This window comes from Nanorana parkeri, unplaced genomic scaffold (assembly GCF_000935625.1).
Source record: "Nanorana parkeri isolate BGI_ZX_2015 unplaced genomic scaffold, ASM93562v1 scaffold951, whole genome shotgun sequence".
Lineage (NCBI taxonomy): Eukaryota > Metazoa > Chordata > Amphibia > Anura > Dicroglossidae > Nanorana > Nanorana parkeri.
The window spans coordinates 32,109-36,946 of NW_017307219.1; positions in this window are offsets into that span (position 1 = coordinate 32,109).

A 4,838-nucleotide genomic window follows, 5' to 3' on the forward strand; every position below is an offset into this window, starting at 1 on the left:
GCAGGAGGAAATATCAAGAGCTCAGTTTTTGAAAGATTGAGTTTTAAGAAGTGTTGCGACATCCAGACGGATATGTCGGATAGTACATTAGTGACACGAGAGGACACTGAGGGGGTGAGTTGTGGAGTAGAAAGATAGATTTGAGTGTCATCGGCATAGAGATGGTATTGGAAGCCATGTGCGGTTATTAACTGACCAAGGGAGGAGGTGTAGATAGAGAAGAGAAGCGGTCCAAGGACAGAGCCTTGGGGGACCCCTACAGAAAGAGGAAGAGGAGAGGAGGATTTAGAATTGTAGATGACGCTAAAGGAGCGCTTAGATAGGTAGGAGGAGAACCACGAGAGAGCAGAGTCTTGTAGCCCAAGTGACGAGTTTTTTGAGGAGGAGCAGGTGGTCAACAGTGTCAAAAGCAGCAGAAAGATCTAATAGCAAGATTAGGGAATAGAGGCCTTTGTTTTTAGCACTAGTAGGTCAGTAGTAGTGAGTTTTAGGAGGGCGGTTTCAGTGGAGTGTTGGGGGCGAAAGCCAGATTGTAAGGGGTCAAGAAGGTTGTGATCAGCGAGGTGGTGACTTAGGCGGCTGTAGATGAGGCGTTCTAGGAGTTTGGAGGTGAATGGGAGTAAGGAGATTGGTCTGAGATTATTGAGGTCGGTAAGGTCCTTTGAGGGTTTTTTGGGTATTGGGGTGACCAGGGCATGCTTCAGAGGGGAGGGAAAGATTCCAGTAGAGAGTGGGAGATTGAAAATGTGAGTAAGAGAGTGTAGGAATGGAGTATGAGGGTGACCGAAGTAGCGGTGAAGGAACAGGGTCCAGGGGGCAAGTGGATGTCAGAGAGAAGCTTTGTAACCTCCTCTGTGGTGACGGGGTCAAAAGAGGAGCGTAACAAGTGTGATGGAGGGTCTGGCACACATGTGAATGGACGGCATGAAAAAGCTACACAGAGGAATCTGAGAAACTGCTGCATCGACAAAGGGCTGCAGCTGCGCTAGTGGCAAGTACATCAATTATCCATGAGATGAGTATGTATCCATCTTTTCTTATCAGTACGGCCGTACGATCATAAGAGATTCCCAGCCTGTGATTTGCGATCGAGACGGCATTGAACTAGTTTTTGTACCGTCATTACCTCACTACGGGGCCAGCTTTTCAAGTTAATTTTTTTTTATTTCAGAGAAAAGTAAAGTACAATGTGTATACAGTGTCAAAGTACAATGTACAAAACAGTTGTAAAACAATACTAATAGAGTTGTAAAACCAGTCATAACAATCTCTAGCTATATAAAGCACACATAGCCATGTGTGCTATAGAGGCCTATATATGACGACTGTCAAGTAACTTTTAAGCAACACACAAATGTCGTAAGCGCAACATCAATGAGGGCAACAAGGTCGAAATTTGGTGTTGGAAGGCGGAGTAACCTTTGATTTCATGCGGTCAGGAGGACGGAGAGAGAGTTGTTGTTGGGTGAAAGAAAAACAGTGTTGGGATAAAGATTTGGTTAGATCGTTCAAGTGGGGGATATATGACTGAGTAAGTGGGAGTAATTTCGAAAGTGAATGTGAATGTGGATGACGTCACAGGACATCGAGTTTGCCTAGTGTGTTGTTGAGTTTGGCCGTAAGGAACCATTTGGAATATTGGAAGATAATCATAGCATCACGTAATTGGTCTAGGGGTAATTCAGCAATCAGGTAGGCAGACCACGTTTCGAAAAACCTTTTTGTTCGTTGCATGTTAAACTTAGTGTCTAATTTATCGATGAGCATGAGTTGGTGGAGCATCGGTTTGACCTTGGAGATTGAGAGTGTTGTGGGGGATAGCCAGTCAGTTAGTATAGATTTTTTCGCACTTATGATGCAGAAGTGTTCCCATCGAGTTAATGATTGGGGAGTTGTGAGGTGTCCTGGGGTAGGGCAGTGAAAAAGACATATGTCAGGAGATGTTATTCTGTCCTTACCAGAATGAGCATTCATATAGCGGACTACCTCCCCCCACAAGGACTGTATTTTGGGGCACAACCATATAAGGTTTGACAAGTCGGGTAGAGGAAAGTGACATTTCGGGCAGGATGTCAGCCATTCTGGGGCTCTATGACTCGCGGTGATATTAAAACCATAGTAGGCCCGGTGAATGATTTTAAATTGAATCTCCCTCCAGGCTTCACTAACAATTGCACGTCTTAGGTGCATCCAGCCTGTCAAGATAACAGAATGTGTAGAATCCAGGGGCAGTTGTAAGATGTCCGCCCATTTTTGTACACATGCGGGAATTGTAGGAGAAAAGGAGGATGCTCCAAAGTATAAGAGGTGATGGAAGGTGGAGAGAGGCATTTTCTGGGATGAGGAGGATAACATATACACTGTAGCAGCGCCAAGTTGGACCCTGAGCATGACGGTGGGAAATTGTGGTCAATAAAATGTTTGATCTGAGCATGTTGGAGAAAATGTTGGGCTGAAATACGGTATTCCTCTTGAAGTGCTTTCAGGGTTTTGCATTGTCCCCGGTCTGTGACCAAGTCACAGAGGTTGTGTATGCCTCGGGTGTTCCAGATACGGAAAACCGGAGATTTGTGCCCGGCTGGGAAGGCAGGGGTAGAAGTGATTGGCATCAACGGAGAAACCACTCCTGGTAAATGCAGAAGCTTCCTTATCTCCCTCCAAGTTATAATGGTGTCTCTCACTAGAATGTTGCTGCTAGTGACCACGGGCGAACCAACTGTTGTTCAAGTGAGTTATTGGTAAAGAAAGAGGTCTCTAGTAGCTAGTCTCGGACATGGCGTAAGATGCTGGCCAAGTTGTATAATCTGATGTTGGGTAGATTTGCACCTAGTTGCACCTAGTTGAGAGGTAGGGTGTTGTAACTTGGACAATTTCTTCCCTTTCCATATGAACTGGGAGAAGGCCCTATTCAATGCCTGGATATCTTTATGTTTGATCAACAGCAGGATTGTCTGCATTGGATAGAGCAGGCGGGCAAAGCTGATCATCTTAATTCGGTGACTTAGTGTAGAAAGGGGAAGATCTTGCCATTTTCGAAGTTCCACTATAATCTTTTGGATGATGTGGGAGTAATTCAGGTTATAAAGTTCGGTCACTAGGCGTGGGATTTGAATACCCAGGTAGCGGATGGATCTATCCTTAACCTGGATTTTTTAGCGATCTGGCCAGGCTGACATATTGATCACTCGGTTCTCAGATAAAGGTAGTAGTTCACACTTATCAAAATTTATTTTAAGCCCTGAGAAGCATCCGAAGAGGTCAATATGATTAAGTATTTTAGGTATTTGAGTGGACAGGTCAGAAAGAATCAAGAGGATGTCATCTGCAAACAGCGCTAATCTAATATCATGGGGGCCTAAACTAAGGCCAGAATATAATACAGAGGATGCCAGCGATCTAGAGAGGGGTTCAGTGGCTAAGTTAAATAAAAGAGGGGACAGTGAGCAGCCCTGGCGTGTGCCTTTGTGTAAATGAATTGGTGGTGACAGAGCTGTGGAAGTGAATATGCGTGCCGTGAGTGAGTACAGGGTAGAGACAAAGTTTAGGAACATTCCAGAGAAACCCATACGTGACATTACTATTTTCAACCAGTCCCAGCTGACATTGTCAAAAGCCTTCTCTGCGCCCAAAGTCAAAAGGGCTTTTGGACACCGAGAAGGGCTGGACAGACGTACATGTTCCAATACCGTAAGTATTTTACGCACATTAATAACAGCAGATCGGCCTGCTACAAAATCGACCTGGTCCGTGGAAATAAGTTTCGGGAGTATGGCAGCTAGTCTATTTGCTAAAAGTTTTGACAGTAGTTTAGCGTCTTGATTCAATAATGAGATAGGGTGGTACGAACCAGGGAGGAGCAGGTCCTTGCCAGGTTTGGGTAAAAGTCTCATGTATGCTTCGTTAAATGTAGGTGGGTATTGTTGAGTGTGTAGTATGTGGTTAAAGAGGGATAAAAGGGATGGGGAGACCTCGTCCGAGAGAAGTTTATAAAATTCCGTAGTTAGGCCATCTGGGCCAGGTGCCTTGGAGCGAGGGGAGGTACGAATTACGTTCTTAAATTCCTCTAAAGTGATGTCCCTATTCAGGTCTTCCCGATCTTCAAAAGACAGGGAGGGTAGAGATACTGAATCTAGAAATGCCGTCCTGGCAGGGGCATCACCCTTTTCAGGCGCATAGAGGGAGGTATAGAATTCACTAAATATATTACAGATGCCATCTGGGTAAGTATATGTGTTGCCCTGGGGATCATTTAATCGTACAATATGGGAAGTAGATGATTGGCCACGAGCCAGGTTGGCCAGCAATTTTCCCACCCTATTGCCAAATTTTAAAAGCTCCACATCTTTACGTGACCTAATAATAAGGTAATACTGCTGTAGCCAATGGTCACAGGATTGTTTGTTCTGTATTCATTGATCTCTAGTTTGTGGAAAAGGATAAATTAATTTACATGTACAACATTGTCAGATACATATTCATACCACCACGACTTTAGTAGAGACTGAAAAGTATCATCAGTGTATAAGTAAGCTGGGAACCGCCAGGTTTTTGGGGGTGAAGCCAGGTTCAGGCCATGGAGCGTGGCCCTCACTGAAGCGTGTTCCGATATTACCAGCTCTTCTGTGGTTGAGGAACCTATTTTAGATAAGGTGTTCGGGGAGGAAAGAAATAAGTCAATTCGGGACAAAGATTTATGTACATGGGAGAGAGGTGAGTATAGTCCCTCTCTATAGGATGGAAGAATCTCCAGACATCAGTCAGACCAGTTTGTTGTATTAAGTTTTGCAAGTGTTTGTCCTGCGGGTTAACTGATGGAGGTGAGGGCCTATGTTCCCGGG